General features: G+C 44.8%; 1 long non-coding RNA gene across 4 annotated transcripts in view; it reads right to left on the reverse strand.

The window, feature by feature from the left end:
- Nucleotides 1-2,055: 2,055 nt before the first annotated feature.
- The window catches only part of LOC130145899 (uncharacterized), a 29,680-nt gene continuing 5,647 nt past the window's right edge, over nucleotides 2,056-26,088 (reverse strand). For 3 of the 4 annotated variants that reach the window (XR_008820728.1, XR_008820726.1, XR_008820727.1), the window contains 3 exons: nucleotides 12,687-19,720; nucleotides 3,249-3,349; nucleotides 2,056-3,144 (listed from right to left, as the gene is read on the reverse strand). This is a non-coding gene — a long non-coding RNA (uncharacterized LOC130145899). Of the gene's footprint in view, nucleotides 3,145-3,248; nucleotides 3,350-12,686; nucleotides 19,721-24,799; nucleotides 24,942-26,088 lie in introns of all 4 variants that reach the window. The other variant, XR_008820725.1, reaches the window with a different exon arrangement.

The following is a 26,088-nucleotide window of genomic DNA, read 5'->3' on the forward strand; positions in this document are numbered from 1 at the left end:
TGTTAATCGGGTTTTGATGGCAACGAGGTGCTGGTGTTTGCACATTCAGGGATCTAAAGTGGCTTTAAAAAAAAAAAAAAAAAAAAAAAGAAGAGATGAGTGTGTATTGTGTCTTACTTTTCTACTGGCAGGACAGAAGCATTGGTTTTAATGAATGTACTGAAAAACAGACCACTTTGTATCAGCCGTGCAGCTGAACACAGACAGAGGTGAATTTTAAAGAGGGTCTCAAATGTAGCCATAGCTCTGATTCAGAAAACCATTCCAGCACGTGCTTTCATCATTCATCCCAGCCTACAGACACACATGATTACTCACCTGCCTTAGGTCAAACATCTTGCTGAGTCTCATCCTATGGAAAGGGCAAGCTGTTGCAAGCAGCAAGTCCACAGGGGGTACTTCACGTGCCCTCATCAGTGGGTAACTGACACTAACTGCTGATTAGTAATAAACTGACTCAGGCAGTTCCCTGCACTAGGAGAAGTGCCCCTGCTGTCCTCTTTCTTCAAACTCATACTTGGCTTGTTGTAAATACCCATGCTTGGGAGGACAGACAAGTAACTCCACAAGCCAAAACAGGGAATAATCAGCCTTAATCCACTGGAATGAGCAACTGCTGAGAGATGGCAAGCAGCCCCACTTGCCTTTCTGCTGCCACTGGGAGCCTGGGGGCATCCATGGCCCAGCAATGCTCCCACCTCCGCACATGCTTGCCACGCCGTGCCACATCTGTGCTCTTGAACAATGCACAGGCAGAAAAGAGAATCTGAACATGGCCAGCCATGGGAATTTGGTGGTATTGTTTGCAAGCCAGGTGCTTATGAAGATGAATTAGAATGGGGTTTGTAGACTACAGCTGTAGCAAAAGAGCAAGGCCATTTATTTCTGACATGCCTATGGAAGCATGAGACACGCAGAGTGGCAATAGCAAGAAACTAACTCTGATGAGTTTACGTGATAGTGATTGGTATCCCTGGAGGGGTTACAGGAACCGTATAAACTGTAGAAAATAGGCTCAGAAGGGATGTTGAGATGTAACATAATCCACCCTCCCATCAGGATGAATCAAGAGGTGAATTGCCCATAAGACACATTGTCTGTAATTCTCTTGCTCCGCTCAGAGCCAGAGGAGTTCAACAGTTTTCCACATCCAGTTGGAAAAACAGCTTTCAGGAATTGAGACAGAAACTGTAAGAAAATTGAGGGTGGAATAATGATGATGATCAAAGGTCTAAAATACATCTGTAGCACTCAGTCACTGCACATGAATATAACCAGTTAATACCACTTACAGATGAAAATGTGTAAGTTGGGGTTCAAAGTACCTAACCGGATTTCCTCCCCTACACACCAGAAAATTATCCTCCCTCTCATGCCTCACTGTGTCCAAACATTTCTTTCTCTGTTGATCTGAGCCACTGCTCCAATGGCTCAGTCTTTTCCAATCTTTATTGCTTGTTTCTGGGAAGACAGAGAGATGCTTTTTCCCCATTGCTAAATGACCATATGGTACCCTTACCAAGACACAGCTGCCACGGGCATTTTCAGTGTCCCTTGCAAGAACAGGAGCAGTAGGACTGGTTAAATGCATCTTTTCCCTCCTTGGGGTAACTGGTCTGCAGGGGAATGATCCTCAACGGCTATTCCAGAGTGAGGGATTGAGAAGTTTTTGGTAGGCTGCCAGTTTCTGCAGGGACGTGATGCTCACCCCCACTTGCAAGGGAGGCAAGGGACCTTTGATTCTGCTTTTTCTGGAAAACCAGGAATCAGGTTCTTTGCTCTTTATATTGACTCCTCTGCAGGATCTGTGTTGAGATCCAGGCAGCCTGCACAGGATAGATATCTGTGCTGGAGAAGAGCCCAATCTCTTCCTGATGACACCCTGCACTGTCAGGAGGCCATGTGAGGATGCAGATGTGGGCTAAGTCCCACACACTGGACAGGTGCCAACCAAGGAGATGCAGACACATTCAGAAGCTCAGGGGACTTGCGATCAGACCTCCCATGACACCACAGGGGTCTGCACAGGGGGAGAGCAGAAGAGAGCTTTCTGAGAGCAGAAAGATTAGAAGTGATGGTGAGATGAGATGAGTTTCATTGGGGATGAACGTGGCAGCAAGAGAAGGCAGTTCCTGTCACTGCTTACAGCCACAGCAGCCTTCACCAAGGAAGAGATGGGCAGCAAACAGTGGTGCTGTTACAGCAAACATTTCCTGCTCTTGCTCTGGATTTTGTTCTTGTTCTTAACCACTGAAGTTATGTTTGTTGGGGTTTTTTTCAGTGAAAATATAGGGGACAATAAGGCTTTACGGTCATTATTTACCAAGCAATCACTTTACCTAAGGTACAGGAGTGGGTTTTATTTCCAGTCTGGCTTTGGACCAGCTAATGCTGGGACTCAAGCCTGCCCTTTCCACAGCATGAGGCAGCAACCCAGCTGCCCAAACACTCGCTGTGCTGGGGCTGCTTGGGATTTAGCAAAATTTCTGCTGGGACCTAAACAACCTTCTGCAGGCAAAAAAATTTCATCAGAGTGAATGCATTGCCACAGAAAGTGCTGGCTCATTTCCTAAATGTAGGTTAAAAAAAAATAATAAAATACAACCCAGTCTAAACATCAATGCAACACCATTAAAGCAATGTAACAAAAATAACTCTTGGCCTGAAGACTCAGAGATTTAAGTGAGACTGGAATAGGCCTTTAATTACTTCCATTTTTACTCTTTAGCAGCCTCAACAGGACTAAAATAGTTCCCTCCCTCCTCTTCCCACTGTGTCAGTAGGACAGAGCCATGCATGAGGATTCACACGCTCCCTGATGTTGTGCCTCCTTAGACACAGCAATACCTCCATTAGCTTTCTCTCCCCTCCCACAGCAGGCATTCAGCATGGATCAGCCATTCCACAGCCAAAAGGAGAGGCACGCAGGTGGATTTCTTTTTTGGTCTCAGCTCTGTCCCTTTTCTCCCTTCCTTTTTTTTTTGGAGCAGATGCAGATGGCAGTCACTCCCTTTGTTGCGTGCAAGTCTCTAGACGAAAAAACTCCCCACAGCTTGTGCAATTTTCTGAGCTGCCTTCTGCTCACCTCCACCTCCTAATTTTCCTCTTTATCTGCTTTCTGTATTCTCCATGCTGCTATTGGTCCTGTGGAAATGAACACATCAAAGCCATAAGCAGTCATCTTTTCACTGCTTCTATGTCCTTTTTCCCCCCGTTCCCTTTAATATTAATATTAATAGCTACTGTACCTTTCTTTACTGTTGCTTTCTTCTTGATCCTCCAAGGGAGTAAGCCTTTTCTTGGACTTTCTGCTGTATCCAATGCTTGTTTGAAGGAATGCTAGGGCATGCTGTGAAGCACAACACTGGTGATGTCTCTGATACAATGTTGGGCCAAGCAGCAAACATATTAAATGCTATTGTACTTATCGGAAGAGTCAAGCATGCTTTTATCTCTGCCACATGTGGCTGGTTTTGGGGTTGTTTTTTTTTCCTTGTTGCTTTCCTAGCAAAAATAGGTTTTTAATCAGTCCAACATCTCCAAGGACAAGAAAAAAATGAATAACCTCTTTCCTATGCCCTCCCTGATGCTTTCCACAGGGCTGCTGCCTGAGGAGCAAAGTAGCAAGCGCTGTTTCACGCCTGTTGTCAAACCACACACACATACAAATACACACTACATGGACACACATCACCAGCACCCCCACCACTGCTATTATTTAAAGCACTGCTTTAATGAGCTATCGTGCCCTTCAAGGTTTGCCTGCCTGTTGCTAGTCCCTGGGGCTGAGAGCTGAACTCCTCGCGCGTGCGTCAGCCCAGCTCTCACATTTGTATTCTGCGATGCGGTTGCGTGTCTGGAGTGCTAGGAAGAAATCCCCCAGGTTTGATTTCACTTACACACATATAATGGAAATACAGCAGCGTGCGGTGAGCATGACGTTTCTGCTCCATGGGGGCTGTATGCAATCCATGGTGAAGGTTGCTACTTAGGATCACAGCAAGTGCCCAAAAGGCAGAAGGTGAATTTCTTGATGTTGTTGTCACAAGAAAAAGGTACCATGGTAATAATGAAACTCATTGTAACCCTCAGAATGAGTTATTCCAAGCATGATTTCTGCCTGGACGGATGTAAAGGTTATTACTTGCTCCTGTCTTGACACTAGGGATCTGCTCCCTTTGAAAGCAAGAATTTCTTCAGTGTGCAGTAGCTGACCATATGTCTGGGGCAGGTGGCATTGGGGCATTCAAATGAGCCTCCCCTTATGCTTCTTTTGCGACATGCTGCAGCTGCACACAGCAATGAGTAATCCCCCTTCCCTCTCTCCTGCAGTCCCCCAGAGCTAATGATGATGTGAAACCAGTCATTGTTACAGCCAGTGGAAAGACCCCCACGAGCAGCAGTGCATTTGCATCAGCTGGAGGAAGGACTGAGGGAGGTCAGGAGATGGATTGGTGCTGGCTTTCAGGTTGTGGCCCCTTCTTATCTCTTCCCTTTCCTTCTCCAGCAAAGCTTTGTGCAGGCTGATAGGCACAGACTATCTGTCCTTCAGTCTTGGTGTAGTCTGGAGAAATCTCCCCTACCTGATCAAAAAAGGCTGGAGGACTGAAATGCAGTATACTGGCACCATAGCTGTGACTTGGGAAGAAGACTGGTGGGGAAGGAGAGCAATACACCGAGTTATGAATGGGGGAATCACCAAACACTTGTGCAAAAGCCCACTGTAGCCAAAGGGGGTGCAGACTGCAGAGACACATGTCAGGCTCCTATCACAGCCTTTTTGGAGACTAGAAAGCCTCACACAAGAACAGTCTGGTGTCCGGCAGTGCCAGTCTCAACCATTTCAGCTCCAACCAGCAGCACCATAAGGCTCTAGAGGAGGAATGGGAGATTGTTTGCTACAGGAGTCAGGACAGTCGTTAGTCCTGACTAACAAAAGGCGGCGGGGGAGGGGATCTATTTGCTTGTCATAATCATGTCAGTTTGATGATTTAAAGCATGTGCAACAGCTTCAGAATCTGATGGAGATGCTTTGTGTTTGCAAACATGAAGCCTAAACAAAGTTTCAGGTGATGATCGGAGGATGCTTTTGAGATTTCTGCAGAAAACTTAATAGGAAAATGCAAATGAGGTCATATGCTTTGCTGCTTGTCTACAAGATTTTCCCAAAGGTCTCCCTGCTCCCCCAGCTTATGAGCCTAATTAACCCCCTGCACTTCGTTGCCAGGCATGGAATTTTAAGTAATTACGGGGATGTGTGGCTTCCTTATCAGCACATCAAACTCTTGGAGTGCTGGTATTTGCCTTGCACTTCTTTGTTCAGTGTTGCAGGGGGTGGTCAGCTATTGCAAAACCCCAACAGCAGGGATCAATTTACAGGCAGACTTTGGACCAAGGTGGGTAAAAATTCCCCTAGAGGATCTTACAGGTTTCTGCAGCACTTTGGAGCAGGAGGCTTTGAGTCTGAGTTGTCCTTAGATGTTTTAAACTACTCCACAGGCATTAACTATGCCCATTTCATGCACACAATCCTACCTTAACCAGCTCCCCTGAGCAACACGGATGGTGTGTGAGCTTTTCTGCATATTCAGCTGGCAAGGGACAGTCTGAGGAATCTACACTACTCCCACAACTCTTTACACATTCCTCATTAGAGAGCCTGGATTGAAAAAATAAAAACAGAAACCAGGGAAAAAATCTAGGAGCAGCAAGCAGAGCTCCAGGAACTAGGCAGGAGCTTTGGCACAGGCTGCTACTGAAGTTGCCATCTCTGCACTTGTCTTTCCATTGCAGCAATGAATCCCGGGCTACTCTGCGACTTGGTGATGAGGAGAGGGCACCTTTGCTCACCCCACTGCTCTCTTAGACTCTATTACACCTTGATGTTCAAAGCTTTTGCATGGAGTGCACAAGTCACAGACTCAGAGTTCCCCAGGTGGAGAGGGAATGCAAACCTTCAAATCCCACCTCCTGAGTGTGTGCTTTCACCATTCCAGCAGTATGCCAAATGGAGGCAGAAGTATTCTAAGTCTTCAAAGATACAGCCTTAGTTTAAGAGAGGTTTCAGACTCTGAGTCTCAGGGTGGATAAGCCCAGATGACAGTTTTACACATTTCTTTCTTCCTCTTGGTTGGCAATGCTCAGGACATTAAGATATCATAAATCACATAATTAACCATCTGTTTTCCCCATCATTCACTACACAAGGAAATGAGGAGTTGCTCAGTAATGTACTGAATTTACACTAATTTTACTGTACTGAATTTTAAACACTGTAAATTCCCAGAGCCTGAGCCAACTTGGAGGAGCTGCAGTGTCAGCATCATCATACGATGCTGACATGAAGCACTGACTGTCCAAACTTCTCTCTCCAGCTTAAGGAGTATTTATGTCCCCTGTATATAGCTGAGTGTGGTATAGTTTTTCATTTCAAGGGAGTTCCTTATATATTGGAAATCCACCCTAGCTGCTGTCAGAAAAAGGCATGTGAGTCTTTCAAATTAATTGCATACTGCCTTGTACAATACAATCTTTGCAGTGGCCTTCATGACATCTATTTTGATTTAACTCCACTTTGCATTTTGTTTTCCTATGTATTGAAACAGCAGCAGATTCTTCTATGGCCGGTAATGGACTGTTAAAGAAAACAATCAACTGTACTAGCCTGATTTTCAAAATGACCAGGAATAAGCTGAATAAAAAGGACCTCTTTGAGTAAAAAATGTGATAAACTGCATGCCGGTTTCCTTTTATCAATTCAGGAGATGATGGCACAAATTTTGGTGGTATACAAACCATGCAGACTCCTAAAGATGAACGCTACAGCAATTTGCTATGTGTATATTAAGACGGCCTCTGTGAACAGTTATTGCTATTAAAAGTTGACAACCAATCACAGACACAAGCAACTATTCCAGATGGTTTTAAACATTTTCCATGAAGATATCACTATCATATTACATTCTGTTTACACTACTTGATTAACCACTTATTTCAAGAACCCATTAGTCTGGTGACCTACTGAATAAAGCATTTGCCTTGACTCAGGAGTTTGCATCCACAAATCTCACTTAGTGGGTGACTTTCCCTTTCTCTGATTTAGTTTCTGCAGACATAAACCAGGGATAATGATAATGACCTCCTTAGTAATGCCATTAGGGATTTACTAATAATCTAATTATTATTGGGGAATAAAACTTTATTTGAGGAACCATCTATTAAAGTATCCCCATGGCTTATTCACACTCCATAAGCGATTTATGAATGGAGCCTTAGAGGGGAGGTCAAAAAAAAGTGCACCAGTGCTAAAGCAGGAAAGATCCAAAGCTCATGGCCACATCTCCAGGAAACAGGTGTGCATCAAGGCACAGACATACACAAATTCTCAGTAATTCTTCATCTTTATGGCCCTTCTCAACCTTCCTCAGCTGCTGCTTTTGCTGAAAGAGGAGAAGGAAGAGGTCGAGAGTAGTTCTTTAGCCCTTTTGGTGCGAAAGTACGGGATTCTTCCATGTTCAACCCTGTCACCAAATGAGTGACAAACACTTCCCCTGCATCTGTTTCTGCAGCATTGTGCCCATCAGCAACAAGGGAAAGGATGAGGGCGAACTGTGCTTGGAACAAGGATACTGAGTGCAGATAGAGGGAGCTTCCTCATATGGCCTGGGGCATAGGCGGGGACCTTTTAGACCATGACAGTGGTGAATAGTATACAAACCCCTCACCTCCTATCTTACTTTTCTTCTGCATGGACAAGCTGAATGTTAATGATCTATTTCTTTTCCCTTCTGCCTAGTAACTTCTTTCTCTACAGTCTCTCTCCGTCACACATTCCCATTTAAGCCTCTGCAGAGCACTTGGCTTGCCCAGCTGCAAAATCTGCTTGGACTGCAAAAGCTTTGAGATCTGACTGGGTGCCAAATGTGGCTCTTTGGCTCCTACCATCCCCTCAAATGAGGATTTTAGCCTCTATGTTTACTTCTAAAAATAGGAATTCATCACTGCAAATTACAGTAAGGTTGCAGTATGAAAACCATTTGAAGCACAAGTAGTGTTCTCCTCTACACTTCCATTTGCCGGGAATGATGAGGAAATAAAAAAGAAGAGCTCGCAGATCTGATATTTGCTTGACACTATCAGTTTCCTGATTCCAAGCCTGGTGTCACCAGAAGAATTTTGGGGGTTTTGATCATGGGTTGGCCTACATGACACCGGGCCTGCTGGCAACAGATGGGTTCTGCCTGTCTCAAAGAGGGAAAAAGGATCTTTGCACAAGGGTTAACAGGGCTCATTGAAAGAGCTTTAAACTAGATTTGAAGGGGGAAAGGTATATAACCAGGCTTGCTAAAGACAAGCCTAGAGGCAGCACTTCAGTGTTTGAGGAATGGTGTGCTACTGCGGTGCTTTGGTTTGCCATCTCAGTAGAGGCAGGGGATGGAGAGCCATGCAGCAGCAAAGGCACAAGGTTTATTGATGTGTTAGAAACCATGGAAACACCTGAGAACAGTCACATAGGAATTAGGGCTTCACCTCCAAAAAGGTGGCAGGATGAGTAGCTCAGCTGAATTACATCTACACCAATGCACACAGCACGGGCAACAAACAGGAGGAGCTGGAAACTGTTGGGCAGCTGGAAAACTAAGTTATACCTGCCATCACGGAAACATGGTGGGATGAGTCACACAACTGGAGTGCTGCAATGGATGACTGTAAACTCTTCAGAAGGGGTGGGTGAGGAAGGAGAGCTGGTGGGGTAGCCCTGCGTTTAGGGAGTGTTTTGACTGTCTAGAGCTTGATGATGGTGACAATAGGGTTGTTTATGGGTAAGAATCTGGGAGAAGGCCAACAAGGTAGATGTCATGGTAGGAATCTGTTACAGACCACCCAGCCAGGATGAAGAAGCAGATGAAATATTCTATAAGCAGCTGGGAGAAGTCTCATGATCGGTAGCCCTTGTTCTCATGGGGGACATCAACTTAGCAGATGTCTGCTGGAAATACAACACAGCAGAGGGGAAACAGTCCAGGAGATTCCTGGAGTGTGTGGAAGGGAACTTCCTGACACAGCTGCTGGTGGAGCCAGCTGGGGAAGGTGCCCCACTGGACCTGCTGTTTGTGAACAGAGAAGGACTTGTAGGTAATGTGGTGGCTGGAGGCATCTTGGGCACAGCAATCATGAAATAAGAGTTTTCTATTCTCAGAGAAGTGAGGAGAGAGGATAGCAGGACTGCCACCTTGGACTTCTAGAAGGCAAACTTTGGCCTGTTTAGGAGCCTGCTTGACGGAATCCCTCGGGATGCAGCCCTGAAGGGCAAAGGAGTCCAGGAAGACTGGACATTATCAAGAAGGAAATCTTAAAGGAGCAGAGCAGGTTATCCCCATGTACCAAAAGAGAAGCCTGCAGGGAAGAAGACCAGCCTGGCTGAAGAGAGAGCTTTGGCTGGAACTTGGGGGGAAAGAAAGAGAGTTTATGACCTTTGGAAGAAGGGGCAGGCAACTCTGGAGGACTACAAGGATGTCACTATGTTATGCAGGGTGAAAGTTAGAGGGGCCAAAGCCCAACTAGACAAAGCTGGTGAAGAGTCTAGAGAACAGGTCTTATGAGGAGCAACTGAGGGAACTGGGGTTGTTTAGTCTGGAGGAGACTCATGGGGGACCTTTTTGCTCGCTGCAACTACCTGAAAGGAGGTTGCAGCGAGCTAGAGGTCAAACTCTTTTCCCAAGTAACAAGCAATAGGATGAGAGGAAATGGATTCCAGTTGCACCAGGGAAGGTTTACATTGGATATTAGGAAAAATGGAAAAGGGCTTTCAAGCATTGGAACAGGCTGCGCAGGGAAGTGGTTGAGTCACCATCCCTGGACGTATTTAAAAAGATGTGTAGGCATGGCACTTAGGGACATTGTTTAGGGGTGAACTTAGCAGTGTTGGGTTAATGGTTAGACTCCATGATCTTAAAGGTCTTATCCAACCTAAACAATTCTATGATTCTATGATTCTTATACCATTCAGCTTTTTGAACTGTCCAGAAAGAACCGTAAAGAGTGTCCAGTCATGGGCTCTGATGACCAACAACATGTGGATATAGCAAATAAATGAAGTAGGGAGGGCAAGTAAAAAGAGAATCATTACATGGGTAATGACAACAACAGATCAAATGCTTAGTCCCACGGCTAGGCAAGATGTCTAGGGGTACTGTAGGCCTTTTCTCAACCAAAGCTCTTGCTCAACCACAGTCTACCATTGACTATACCATACTCTAGATGACACTACTGGTTGGCACATGTTTGGGCATGGCAGGTCTCCTTCATATCATTCTAGGGACTTTCCAAAATGGTCATTGCAGGCTCGATAAAGACAGGGAGTTACTGGGAAACAAATCCTGCTGAACTCCCCTCTCCTGTGCAAATATATATTTACATATATATATATATATATTCCTACCTCTTCAAATCCTGAAGGCCCTCTTTCCTTGCATACAGTAATCTGTTTCTGTTCATTTAATGGCAATCATGGCCAAGGGCTCCAGTTGACAAAAAATTACATAGCTGCAGCAATGAATAAAGCAGTGCCAGCTGCTACAGTGGTCTCAAGTCATATAGGCTAAAGATGGTTGCCACACAATGAATGAGCTCTTGTGGTCAGATAACTCATACACAAATGTATGGAAGATGCTAGACCACAGGTTTCATCCATCTCTATCTTACAGACGAAGTTCAGAATCAAACTTCATGTCAGAATGAGAGGAATAGGAGGCAGAAATCAAATGAAGTCAGCATTCTTGTGTGTTAAGTACTGAGTCAAGAGCAACACCTTCTTAGCTGGTGTAGGATAAAAGCACATCAAGGGAATAAGAAATCTGAGCCAAATAAGGATAATTTAATCCTAGCCTTTCTCTTCATGGCCAAAAACACTGCCTCAGAATCTGTGCATTGAATCTTCACAAAGTGAAATCCATACCATAGATCTGTAGGAATGACGAAGGTCTGGCATCAGTGGAACATGGCTCATGAAACTGTGATTCATTTCAAAGTTTGTATGTATTGAATAGAAACCGATATTCAGCTTCACTGTAAAACATTGGCCTTTCAAAGCTCAGTAGTATGAGAAGTGGCGACGAGGGTCTGGCTTTTCACAGAGGCCAAAGGCTTTGATTTGTCCAAAGCTGAGCAGACTGCTTAGTGGGAATGACACTTTGAAGAGGAGGTGGTCAGGCAGTGTGCAGCCAGGTTAGTTTGGCAGCCACGTACTGGACAACTTTTTCCCAGCAAAGGAAAGAAAGGCTCTGATTCTTTCATTTACACCAGTGTAAATAGTGTGGACTGTGCAAGCCAGAAGAGAGAATCCAGCTTAGATGAGAGAAAGAACTAGTCCAGAGAGAGAGAAAATTTGTCATCCTGAAACACTGCTCTGCAGGTGTTTCTGCGATTACAGATGTCTTGTACAAAGTCCCTAGCAGCGTGTAATTTAAATCCAACCGGGCCTAAGTAAGGACGGTTGTAAGAAACACAACTGCCTTCTTCCTTAGCTCACTGATGTGGTGTGCCCTCGCTGCATTCTGTCAGGAGTCCCCACAGCACTTGTGGTAAATGACTGGGGAGGGATGCCTCATGCAAACTCACAAGACAAATTATATTAAAAATTAAAAGTGAAAAAGCAAACAGCTCGACTGGGACTTGAAAGAATAATAGCTGCACGGCGTGCTTTTTACTCACAGCTTAAGTTCTTATGGTTGAATAGCTGTTGGAAATACTAAGGGTTTGATTTGGCATATCTTGCATGCAGAATCCCTGGGAGTTAGGATCACTCTGTCCTAACTGTGCTATTCTTGTCTGCTCTTTTCACTGTATTTCTGCTTCCCTCTTACCATTGCAAAACCACAGACATACCAACAGCATCTATGGGCAAGCCCCAGCTGGCATCTTTTCCCCAAGATAGGTATTTACATGACACAAAAACCTGAATGAATGTGCAAATGCCCGGAAGCTGGAAATCTTACTCAAGTCCCCATCCATGGCCCATTTCTCTTGAGATAACTTTTTCTGTGCTTTGTAGCCTGGAAGCAGTTATGCAACCACTTCTGCTTGAAGGTTTCCTGTCCTGGGGAAGTTACCCTTGGATAACCATGGCTTTAGTCATGCATTCCTTTGGCCCTGCACTGTTTTCTTACGCTGTGTTTACACTGCGCTAATGACTGTAAAGCTGGGGCCTCTGGTTTCTGCTGCAATACACATCATTAATAATACTGAACTCTGAAACCAGTTGCTAAGGAGCTAGGGATTCCAGTTATGGGTGGTTATATCAGTGAGCCTTCAAGAACTGGCATCAACTCTCCTGCAGGGGCCAGGCACAGGGGACATAAAGCATAACTCATCTGCAAAGGTATCCTCAGATATACTAGATCCCAGCCTCCCTAAGCCTGCTGCAGGGTGAAACATCCCTCTGTACAGAACCAACCACGCAATCAAATGTTGGTATGTCTGATCAGCAGGCCTTCAAGAAATGCATGTCAAAAACATTAGCAAAGCCTCCATCCTATCTCATTCCTCTCACTTTATTTGCTGTCCTTCATTGAGTTATTCAGCTATGGTGACCAAGGAGGCAGAGCTGAAACCCACCCAGAGCCCTGTTCTGTGCAGATAGCAGGCTTGGCAGTATGCATGTTCTAGCCCATCCCATAATGACCTACCACGGTGATGAAACCTTGCATCTCTGGCCTTCTTGGGTTTTGTAAGCATCATGGTTTAACTGCAGCCAGTAACTAAGTACCACACAGCAGTTCACTCGATGGGATGGGAGGAGAATTGGGGAAGAAAAAGGTAAAACTGTGGGTTGAGGTAAGAACAGTTTAAAAACTGAAATAAAGTAAAACATAAATCTAATACTACTACTAATAACTGTAATGGAAATGAAGATGACAAAAAGAGAAAGAGAAATAAAACTCAACAAAAAAAAAAAAAAACCCCAACAAAAAACAAGTGATGCACAATGTAACTGCTCACCACCCACTGACCAGTCCCCAGCCGGTCCCTGAGCAGCAATCTGATCCCAACTGTCCTGACTAACTCCCCCCAGTTTATATACTCAGCATGACATCACGGTATGGAATATCCTTTTGGCCAGGGTGGGTCAGCTGTCCTGGCTGTGTCACCTCCCAACATCTTGTGCCCTTCTAGCCGTCTTGCTGGCAGGGCCTGAGGAGCTGAAAAGTCCTTGACTTACTACTAACACTACTTACAACAACTGAATACATTGGTGTGTTATCAACATTATTTTCATCCTAAATCTAAAACACAGCACTGTACCAGCTACTAGGAAGAAAATTAACTCTGTTCCAGCCGAAATCAGGATGGTATCCACCCCTTATTCTATACCATTTATATCATGCCCAGGTCCCACACTTCCCAATCACCTTTCTGTTTTTTTGATATATACACACAGATATCATTCCCTTAGTCTGTGGGCCAATGTTATGAAATGATCACTGACTTCATTTAGTTCATGACTTTGGGCTCCATCTTTCATAACAGTCTCTCAGAGCAGGAAAGATGGTGTGTGGTGTTGGATTGTTGCATACTGAGGCCAGTTTTGATTCCATTACCACTATGCTTGTCCAGTTTCATCAAAGTTAATTCTTCATTAATGTGGCAGTCTGAAGGGAGTAGGGTTTAGATCCCCATATCTGGAGTGGTGGAGACAGGTGCTGCAAGATGCCCAATGCAGTGATGGGCACATAGCCGCTACAGAGGTGACAACATACAGTGTTATGTAGCAATCAGCATCACACAATTTAATTCATTGGCTATTCTCACTGAAAATCAAATCCCCTTGATGCACATACCAGACTTTCCCATCCTCCTGCATTATCCACCAAGTACACCCAGGTCCTTGAGCAAAATCAATCCCATGGATGTGTTTACCTTTGCCTGAGGCAGGAACAACCCACACTGTTTTCCCCACCGTATTTTTTATGTGCACAGCAGGAACTTTATCCCCTTCCACAGTACATAAAACTTCTGATTGGGCAGACCCAGCCTGACTGGCAGTTTCCTTAGTGTTGACTAACCAGGTGGCTTTTGCTAAATCTATATCCCGATGTTTGAAGGTCCCACCACCCATTGCTTTCAGTGTATTCTTTAACAGTCCATTGTATCATTTGATCTTTCCAGAGGCTGGTGCATGATACGGAATGTGATATACCCACTCTATGCCATGGTCTTTATACCTGGTGTCTATGAGGTTGTTTCAGAAATGAGTCCCATTATCTGACGCAAATCTTTTTGGGGTGCCAGGTCACCACAAGACTTGCTTTTCAAGGCTCAGGATCATGTTCCAGGCAATGGCATGAGGCACAGGCCGTTTCTAGCCATTCAGTGGTTGCTTCCACCATCGTTAGCACATGGCGCTTGCCTTGTCTGTGGAGTGCAATATAGTCAGTCTGCCAGGCCACTTCATATTTATATTTTAGCCATTGTCCTCCATACCAGTGAGGCTTTAACCACTTGGCTTGCTTAATTGCAGCATGTTTCACATTCATGGATATCCTGTGCAATAGGGTCCATGGTCAAGTCCACCCCTAGATCACGAGGCCATGTATACATCGCATCTCTTCCTTGATAGCCTGAGGTGCCATAGGCCTCACCGAGCTATAAATAATTCATTCATATGTTGCCAATCCAGATCCATCTAAGCCATTTCAGTCTCAGCAGTCTGATCCACCCAACAGTTGTTTTGATGTTCTTTCATGTCTTGACTCTTGGATACGTGAGCATCTACACGACATACCTTCACAACAAGGCCCTCCACCTGGGCAGCAATATCTTGCCACAATGTGGCTGTCCAGATGGGTTTACCTTTGTGCTGCCAGTTGCTCTGCTTCTGTGGCTGCAACCACAAGGCATTTTCCACCATCCATGAGTCAGTATAGAGGTGAAGTATTAGCCATTTTTCTCATTCAGCAATGTCTAAAACCCGTGGGATAGCTTTCACCTCTGTAAACTGACTCAAATCACCTTCTCCTTCAGCAGTTTCTGCAAACAATCTGTTGACCAACTGTGACCAGCAGTTTCTGGCCAATCCATGATCACTTCCAGTATTCCTGGATGACTAGGGTTTCGTATTCGAGCTCACTGTGTGATCAGTATGACCCACTTACTTGACATAGCATCAGTTGCATGACATGTAGAGGAGACCCTCCCTTTGAACATCCATCTCAGCGCGAGCAGTCAGGGTGCCAGGAGGAGCTTCACTTCAGTACCAATAACTTCTGAAGCAGTTCAAACCCCTTCATAAGCTGCCAGTATCTCTTTTTCAGCTGGAGTATAGAGTGCCTCAGATCCTCTGTATCCCCAACTCCAAAAGCCTAGGGTTTGAGCTTGAGTCTCCCCTGGTGCTTTCTGCATAGGTTCCAGGTAGGGCCAATCTCCCCAGCTGCAGTGTACAGCACATTTTTTACATCTTGCCCTGTTTGGACTGGCCCAAGGGCTACCGCTTGAAATAAGTCCCGTTTAATCTGTTCAGAGGCTTGTCACTGCTCAGGGCCCCATTTGAAATCATTCTTCTTCCAGGTCACTTTGTAGAGAGGGCTTACAATCAGACTGTAATTTGGAATGTGCACTGTCCAAAACCACAAAATGCCTAAGAAAGCTTGTGTTACTTCCTTAGTAGTTGGTGGAGACACAACTGGTATCTTGTTGATCACATCCATTGGGATCTGATGATGTCCCTCTTGCCATTCTATCCCCAAAAACTGGGTTTCCTGTGCAGGTCCCCTGACCTTACTTTGTTTTATGTCAAAACCAGCTTTCGGAAGGATTCAGACTATTTTCTTCCCTTTCTCAAAATCTTCTTCTGTATTATGCCACACAATGATACCATCAATGTACTGCAGCTGTCCTGGAGCTTCACCCTGCTTCAGTGCAGCCTGGATCGGTCCACAGCAGATGGTAGGGCTGTGTTTCCAGTCCTGGGGCAGTCGATTCCAGGTGTTTTGGATGCCTCTCCAAATGAAAGCAAACTGTAGCCTGCACTCTGCTTCCAAAGGAATTGAGAAAAACTCATTAACAATATCAATGGTGGCATATCACTTGGCTGCCTTTGACTCCAGTTCATATTGAAGTTCTAGGATGTCCAATACAGCATCACTCAGCAGTGACATGACGTTCAGGCCACAATGATCTACTGTTAGCTTCCACTCTCCATTAGACATTCACACTGGCCTTATGGGGCTATTAAAGGGTGATCAGGTTCTGCTGATCACTCCTTGGCTCTCTAGTTGACAAATCAGCTTATGGGTGGGAATCAGGCAGTCTCAGTTGGTGCAATATTGCCACCAGTCCACCGCTGTGGTAGCGATCAGCACCTGTTGTTCTTCGACCTTCAGCAACCCCATAACAGAACGGTCCTTCGAGAGACCAGGCAAGGTAGACGGCTGCTTAATTTCCTCCATCTCCAAGGCAGCTATACTGAAAGCCCACCAGTACCCTTTTGGGTCCTTGAAACACCCTCTCCCGAAATAGTCTATACCAAGGCTGCATGGAGCCTCTGGGCAAGTCACAACAGGGTGGTTTTGCCACTCTTTCCCAGCCAGGCTAAAATAAGTCTCCAACAGTTAGCTGTTGGATCCCCCTGTCACTCCAGCAATACAAATGGGTTCTGCCCTTGTATAGCTTGATGGCATTAGGGTACACTGTGCACTGGTATCTACCAGAGCCTTACACTCCTGTGGGTCTGACATGCCAGGCCATCAAATCCACATGGTCCAGTAAATCCAATTGTCCCTCTTCTCCACCTGGCTGGAGGCAGGGTTCCTCTAGCCCTGGTCATACGTTCTCAACTTACGTCTTGTGAAAATGGATTATAATTCTTTTTCATAGGATCAGAAGCAAGATCAGCCCTTCCACTCTGTCTGGGAAACTGCCCTCTGGAGACTGGAGCAGCAACCTTCCTGGAAGAACCCCCATTTGTGACTGTTTTTCCTTGCAATTCACATACCTGTGCGTCTAGGGTCAAGGTGGGTTTTCCATCCCTCTTCTTCATGCCCCTGCTCCCACAGGTAAAACCATAGGGTATCCTGTGGTGCATACCTTCCATACCCTCCCTCTTGACCAAAAGGATGCTTAGTCTTAATAGCTGAGATATGGGTCCATACAGGTGGGGAGTAAGAACTATCCTCATCAAATCACTAGACCGGTTTCTCCATAGCCAAGACAAAGGAGGAAGAGGGATTGTCTTCATATTCCCGGAGCTGGTGAGCCACTTCATCCACTGTCAGGGCTGCTCCATCTCTCCAGCTCATTACTGCCAATGAATTGGCATACAATGGTGCACTCTGAATAAATTTCTGCCACATGGGTTGTATGCACTGGACTTTGTCTAGATCTGTGGGTAACTATGTGTTGTTCAGGTCATAATAAATCATCTCTAGCCCTGTTAATTCCTCAGGTACTGGATACCTTTCTGTACTGCAGTCCACTTGCCTGGGCAACACCTTCCTTGGAGGGACACCTTTCCTTCATGCTTGACAGGAGTCAACTCCAGAGGCTGAGGACTTGTGTGCCTCTTCCAATTGTCTTGTCAATACCCCTTTCCTAGAAATTGATCACAGCTGCTTGACTTCCCTACTTTCTAATTCCAAACTATTAGTCCTGTTATCCCAGCATCGGAACAGCCAGGTCATGATGTGCTCGGACCTAATTTCACTGTAGGTGTTGGTGGGGGGATGATGTGGTACAAATTAAAGGTTTGAATAGCTGTTCCCTAGGCTCTTCCAACCTGAAGAGCCATTAGAGCTGTGTGTAGCTTTCTGGAAATTAGGCCCATCCTCCTGCCAGTAATGGTTATCCTCATTCCTCAACACTTCTTTCTGGTGTTTGGGGAAAGGAAGAATATTCCAGACCCCCAGTTCCCCTTACTGGGTCCAGCTCCACCCTTCAGGGTCCAGACTGCACATGCTTGCACCCAGTCAGTGTCAGAACTGTCATCACCATGAGCAAACTCTGCACGAGATGGACACTGAGGCCTTGCCCACTTATTTTTGTGTTCTTACAAAACACCTCCCCGCACTTAAAACTAGATTTTTCTAGCACTTCTTTTATTTAAGGACCAGATCTCAAGACTTCTGTGCATGCTGACAACATACCCTGTGCTACTTTCAGAAGCACAGAAACTGTGCTAGTTTCAGGGGGACTCCTCCACACTAATGAATGTACCAGTATCTAGCTGAAGCTTTTTACTCTTTAGAAATTGCCTGCAGCAAGGTCCCCACGCTCTGTCCTTCCCATGATCCTGCTCCCTCTGCAGAAGAGAAGGTGTCCTCTACCCATGGGATCCTGCTGCAACTCCTCCAGCCAAGAACACTTCTGCAAGAGGAGCTGGTCATGAAAGTCACCTTCTACATTCTTATTGTCACTTGCCACCATGTACCTAAGAATCCTGTCTTGTATGAAATCCAAGGCCCTAATATAACTTTGGGTTAGAGCATGAAATATTTTTTTGAACTGGTGACTAAGCATTCATCAGAAAATGAAATTATGTTGGGAGAAAGTGAGTGCAGGATCTACCCTTATCTTAAAATTCAATTAGCAGCACAACCATGATGAACAGCCCTGTGGTTATGTAGATTTAGTAAAGTCATTAAGATCTCAGATTACATGTGGTGCTATTTCCCCTTACTCTCCCTTTTGCTGCCCCCAGCAATCCTGCCTGTTTTCAGCCTATCACAATACAAACGGAAACAAATCACCAGGGGTTAAACAACCTAAATTGGATTACAGTCACACTGTTCAGAAAATAGAGTATTGCTGGTAATTGCATTCCATTGAATAAATATCTCTACATTAGTTTACATCACATTAGTATTCTGACGATTATTCTCATTGTAATTTGGCTGCCCAAGAATAAGTGTAACACAGAGCTCAGAATCCAAACAATTGATGTGTTGTGAGTGCTGGTATTTGTTTTAAAGATTAAACAGCATCCTGGTTGGACATTAATAAAATCTTAGATCAAAAAAATCCCAGACCCTTCTTCTTTCAATCTTGCTGAAGAGTTACGAGCCAAATAACTCAAGGCACAAACTTGTTCCTGCTGAAGTCAGTAGGAGTTCTGCTAATCTCTCTTGCTTCAGGACCCTCAAAATTTCTTTTATTTATATCACAGCAGCCTCCTAAATTTGCTGGTTCCAAAATATTTATGGATAGTCTGTGATGCCTATTTTGATATCAAAGAATTCTGGTCCAAAACGGGGCTGGCACAGTTAGGGGTAAATTTTACCCTCGATCATTTATCAGATATTCCAGCTTCTAGATAACTGCTTGTCTTAGTCAGAAGTCTCCATAGCTCCATCCCCACCAGCCAGCTTTACTGCAGCCACTGACTGCAGTCTCTGAGCAGTTCAATGAGATGATCATCAACCACTTTGATTTTGTTCAGTGCTCACTGTTCTTCGCTTCCTCAGGGACAGAGACAATGCCCTGACAGGCAGATAAAAGGATATAAAAGAATAAAGGTAAAAAGCAATTTAGCGAGGCACTTTTCTAAGCTTCATGGGGTCATAGGAGACACATCTCAAGTTTCTCAGTTTCTTTGCTCCTCCAGCTGACTTTGTCTCTGAGACCTCTGAAGTTGCCCAGGGGAGTTTAAGGACCTCCAGCTCAGCAGGCTGGCTGTCTAGCAACCAGGAGCATCACCAATGTTCATGGGTCAGCAAGGTCTGGTGTGGAGCTAAGAAGATAAGAGAAAGCAGAGGGAAACATTGACAGTTAGATAGATGTAAATACCACTTCATTCCTTGCTGTCAGGCTCAAGAAGAGCCACAGTACTGCACTGAGCATGTTTCTTGATGAAGCCCATAGTCCTCCCTTGAAATAAATACCCAATGGCTGGATATCTTGCACTGGGCATTTGTACTAATTCTCCCTTTCCCTTGCCATAGTCCAGTAATTAAAAATGTCCCAGGAGAACTACCCCAACCTTTTCTCTCAGTCACTGAACAGCAGCACGAGCTATGAAAGACGTGGAGATTCACTAGTACTGTGCAAATGTCCCAAGTGCCTATCTGTTTCATCTGTCCCATCAGAATGTTCTAGGCATTGGCTTTTCCTTGTTTCCAGAAGAATATCTTAGTGATGACAACTTCTTATGGAAGTACTTTGCATGTAAAAAGTTTTTGGGAAGAGGCATCATCTTTCTTGCATAAAATAAAAAAAAAAAGCAAACAAAGACTGTGAGGGCAAAGGAAGAGGGGACCAACATTAAAGAACAGAGATGAGTATGATAATCAAGACTTGAATTAGCTGCACCTGTAGAAGTATAAAGTTGAGAAACTGGTCATTGTTTACAATCTGAACATAATATTTGAATAAGGCTATCAATAATGGACAGCCGCTGGGAGGTAAAACCCACCATGGCTGGCATTTTCCAAAGAATTATGGGACCTTGGAGTCCAATTTCCACCGGCCTCCAGCCTGTAATCTTGTTGATAAATCACTTCCATATGTAGGACTTGATGCTAAACATTGAGAACAACCCACATTTTACTGCCAATACCAAGTGCATAAGAAAGGAACAAAACACACTGCAAAAACTGTTATGAAACTGGAAACTGGGAGCAGTACAGGGCTGCATGAAGATGAAATGCAGCGAGGAACCCAGCACTTCAGTTCTTTTCCTGGTAGCTGATAGCATATACGCCAAAGACAGAACGTGGCTGTAGGCAGTGGTGACTGTCTGAAAAACAGATATGGGACGGAGTGCCACACAATTGCTCTCAGCAGTATCTTACTTCTAAGTAACTTACGGTTTTGCTGGTGGAAAGACCTTGCAGAACTATTGCTATCTGCTGGTATCATGCATGATCTGAGAAAGTCAGAGGGGAGAGGGATAGGCAGAGGCCATTACATTAAGCTCCATCTAGGCACAAGGAAAAAAGCCCCTTTGTACTATAGAAACAGACCGTGGTGTTTGGAATCTGGCAGGCACAGGGAGGACTGGCCAAGAGGACTAAGGTTGGCACACTAATAGCGATGCTGCTGGAGGCATCAGCACCACACCCTTGAACTTTTCAGAACATGAATATCCATTATTTGTTGCACATTCTGTTTGTAAATATATCTTGAGCTCAAGCTAATTTGAAGCTGGGGAAATACAGGTGGATCTGTTCTCCGCAGTCATGGTTCCACCTTCTGCCAGGTTTCCAAAGAGATAAAGCAATCTCACAACCTCTGTGAACACCAGCAGAAGACTCCTCTCTTCATTTAAACAAAGGGCTGGATACCCCCTACTGAAGCAATTCCACCAGTTTCCTTCTGGTGAAACCCAGCACAAGTCAGCCCAGCAATGATAAAAGCCTCAGCTATGCTTCTCAGAATGAGAGATAATGCAGTACTAATTCATTCTGGTTTTTTTTTAAAGGAGAGAGTTAATAACCTCGGCCAGGAATTTACGAAAAATTAACTTAGGGCACTGACCCAAGACACAGCAATTGGGAAGCTGGAGGAGAGATAAACAGAACCTATTACATGGCAGCAGCATTTAACTACAGTGAGAATGCTGATATCTGACATCTGAGTCTTGCCTCAGTAGCTACAGATGTCATAAAAACACCATGTGCAATTAGACACAATCTGTGATGTGTATTTCATAATAGGGCCAGAAGTACCACAGCACAGTTACTGACTTCATTCACAAACTACAAGCACGATCCTTCCAGGTCACAGATAAGGTCACTGTCCAGCAACAGCAAAAAATCTTCTGTTTCCTGACAGGTATTTACAATCTTCCTAAGACTGAGTTAATTAGTTAGATTTTATTTTGCTTATGACATTCACCTTGGGGGAAAAAAACAACACAGAAATAAAGAGGGGAAAAAATCCCGTTCCAAAAAAGCAAACCCCATAAATCTGCTCATGATGCATTTTTTCATTAGTGTGCAAAAATAAATCACATTCTAAAATTTTACTGAAACACAGTAGCTGTTTTTGCTATCTGCATTTAAAACAGCCTAAAACCCCAATATGTTAGTGGTAAGTACTGCTTTTCTTTCTTTTCCATACGAGTTACAAATAAAAAAAAATTTAGATCTGACACCACCTTCTCCAAAGCCATTATTAAAATCACATGCATAACTGATCCTACTGGAAGCACAATTTACATGAAGCACCTTCGCTCCACTTGGCTAAAGAAGCAGTAAACCATGTGCTGGTTCCTGCTTATAAGCCATTTCTAAGAAACAAATACCTTAATCTTAGCAACAACAGGGTTTGGTATTTCCAACCAGACGCTTTTAACAAAGAAACCTTTTTGGAAAAGTTAAAACCTAAGCAATCAACTTCTCAAAGCCTCTTTTGTGGAATGAATAAGGTTATCTCCAAGAACCCTAGAGGACCCAAACATGCATGGCCACACAGTGACTTCATTCCAGCATGGAAGAGGCCACCCAGTTGCCCTTCCTCGTGAGCGCTGAATACAACAGTACCAAAGAGACCCCATTCCTTGAAAGCCAAGATCTCACAGCCTGGCTTACAAGAGTAGCACTTTCCCACAGTCCTGTTTAGATCAGTAAAGAAGGGAGGCAACCTCTGGCCTTAAGGTATGCATATAATTGGTATTTGTAAGGTATATCTTCCATAAGACCTGATGCTGCAGTTACTTTAGTACTGTTTTGAGCTTGGCTTTCAGACTTCAGCCCATCAGTACTAATGTATCAGAATTTCTAATGGGGAAGGGAATTCATGAAACCTTTGACTGGAAGAAGAACATCACTGTTCAAGCCTGTCAGTCCCATCATGGGGCAGTGACAAGGTCCCCTGGGTACCACTGCAAAGTAACTAAGAGGGTGCTATTCACCATGGACAGAGTGCACACACAGCCCTGTGAAGTACAGACAGCTGGGGGAGAATCAGGGAAGCATTTCTGTGATTTGCCATCTGTTCAGACAGCCCAATATATCTGCAAGGATAAGAAAAATTATTTTCTCAAGCATCCATAGCAGAGATATTTCCAGGCAGAAAAGTGTTTCTGCCTTTGAAGTCCAGGAAAATCAGAACTTAATATTTAGGCAAGGAGAGCCTTCAGGGGTTTTATTTCTTCATGGAGTTTCAAATCAAGCAGAAGATTTTATCTAGTTCTTACTGAATCAGACTCCAGGATGGAGTTGAAAGAAGTTGTATATTGGATTCACTGGATCTAGTAGGCATTATTAATAAGCAGATCTACTGTGTCCTGTGAGAATCATAGAATCATAATTTGAGCTGAAAAAGACCTGCAGAGGTCATCTTATCCAACACTGTGCAAAGCAGGTCTACTACAAATTGGATTTAGTTTAAAACAAAAAATGAAGGACATTCCAGGTGAAAAATGGGAATCTGCATCTTCCTTAGAAGAGTGTCTTTATATGGCTCATTCAAACACAAAAGCTGCATTGCAAAATAGTTTTGCATTGAAATCACTTTGAATTTGAGGCAGTGGAGATTTAAGCTGATTGTTGCAGACACTTACTACAGTAAGTGGTTTTGTCCTTTGGCATGATGTCCTTGCTGCTTTCCAAAAAATAGAGTGTTCATATTTTCCCCTACAGATGATTTATCTTTACCCACAGCTTTGCTCATGCTGTTATCTCCTTCATGTGGAAGCATCAAACACTTAAATCAGAGCAAGAGAACACCATGCTGCACAGAAAGAGCCAAGAAAAGGGATTTGGTGTGGAGCCGACAACTTTAACATATACAGGGACTGTCTGAAATTAAGTGCTGCCTAGAAGCATGAGCATCAAGCCCAGTCTGCAGCTGGTATCACATGTGAGGATGGAAAGCATCATCAAACTGCCCTGAGTGCTGCTGAGTTGAGAGAAGCCAGCAAACTGGAATGGCCAAGGGGCTTCCCCGCAGCAGCTGATGTGATCAGTCAGACTCCAGCCTAGCAGACTGCCCAGGGAAGGAAGGAGGGGAGGGAGGGAAAGGAGGAAAAAAAAAAGAGGCCATGAAATAGCAATGAAAAGCACATTGCTCACTCTGTCCTCTTTCCCCAGTTGGAATCAACCCACATAAGCAGGCAGGAGAACATATGTCTCCAGAAAGGCAAACACACACAGCTGTCTGTTCTAACAGGTATTAAAGTCATTATTATGAGCACACACATCGTTATCCAGAGAGCACTTTATAAATCCAACCCAGCAGTGCCATCCAGCAGGCCAGAAGCTTCCTTGACAGTAGATTCTACTAGGGATATGATTTTCATCTAACTAGTTCACAGGACTGAAGGAATAACTATCTGCTCCTTGCTCCTCTCCCACAGGCACTAACAGAAAGGGCTTAGTGGAAGACAAGGATAATATCGATGCTTTCTTAAACAAGAAGCACACTGGCATCTCCTCATGCTCATGTGCCTTCTGCAAATGGGCAGGAATTGTTTAACACAGCAGCCACCATATCTGTCATTTGCCTACAAAGCTGAGCAAGCTGTCTCAAGGCGTGCATTTAACCAAGGTAGAAAATGGTCCTTGGTTGCAGGCAGTAATGAACGAATCCGTGGGAGTGACTTCAGCCTGTCTAGGCTCAGTGGGTCCCCTGCAGCCTCCGAGGTCTCAGCTGCATCATTAGTGAGTTACGGGAGAGGGATGCTTGCAGCCAACCAAAATTCACCTCCATGGAAGGTGTCTGGCACACACGCTGCAGGTAGTTTGGTGCACATCATTTCCAGAGGCAGGCCCAGGTAAGGAGTGAAGGACCTCCTTGAACACTGTGGACATCAGCAGGCTGATTCAAATTCAGACACTACTACTACCTGGAAAAACATAGCACTTACCTAGCGATTTTCCTCTCTGTCTCCATGGGCCTTATTAGCAGGCACTCTGAGCATCTCAGGACCTTAATGAGTTTATTTATCTTTGCAGCATTTCAGTGCAACAGGCAGGAGTAGCTTCTATTCACAAATGGAGATGACAGACCTGAAAGCATAGATCCCCACATTTCATTTCTTTAGAAGTTCAAATTCATTGCTAAAGCACCCTCGGTGCTCTCAAGGGTGTCGTACTGCTCTGAACAACCTTGCTCATGCCTCAGTCTGCTGGGTGGTGTGTGCGAAGCTGCCTCAGACTGATGTAACGTCCAGCCCATGAGCTTCTTCAACCCTGCCTCAACGCTAACACCCCAGATCAGATCCTTCAGCTGCCTGTTCCCTCCTTGTCTTGCTCAGCAAATCGCCATCCCATAGGCACACCCCAAACAGACCTGGGGAAGATACAGGTTCACTCTGTGCATCCATCTGTGGTGAGGGCTGTGGGTGATAAGAAATGTGGCATGAAGCTTGTGAGAGCCCCACACGGAGGACAAGCTGTGCACCGTTCCCTTTCCACCCTACACCCACACACTGTGAACCAGGTGAGCCCAAGACATTCCCCGGTGCAGGTGGCTGTGTACAAACCCCACAGCTGCTCCCCCTGTAGCACTGCAGCCTCAGCAACTGAGACCAGCAAGGGGATCAGTCCTGCTCTGCTGGATTTAGAACAGGTCCAGCAGAAAGCCCTGAATATACCCTTCACACATGGTTTGAGGCTTTGTATCTCTGTTGGCTTTCCATTGACTGGGGGAAGAAAAATACTAACTTCTTTCCCAGTATAATGGGTGAATGACAAGGTGGATTACCTGCCCAACACCTGCTCTTCTACTCTGCCATGGACCTGAGGAGATGGATGTGTGGAGCAGCTGTGGCAAGTACTTACGAGTCCAATCAGCAAGCACTTAAAGGTGGGATAAAGACAGCAGACCCCATAGATCTCCAGCTTTGCAACCACTTTGCAGATGGCCATCATGTTCTGACATGATCAGCTTCGTATTCTGGCACAGACACTACTGGCATCACACAAGGAGCCACTTTGCCTGCTGGTTCCTCTTTTCCTCCCCATTTAAAATGGAAGCATGAGCACATAGTCATTGAATCACAGAATCATAGAATGGTTTGTGTTGGAAGGGACCTTAAAGATCATCTAGTTCCACTCCTCCTGCCATGGGCAGGGACACCTTCCACTAGACCAGGTTGCTCAGAGCCCCATCCAGCCTGGCCTTGAGCACTTCCAGGGATGGGGCATCCACAGC

Source organism: Falco biarmicus, chromosome 3 (genome assembly GCF_023638135.1).
Source record: "Falco biarmicus isolate bFalBia1 chromosome 3, bFalBia1.pri, whole genome shotgun sequence".
Lineage (NCBI taxonomy): Eukaryota > Metazoa > Chordata > Aves > Falconiformes > Falconidae > Falco > Falco biarmicus.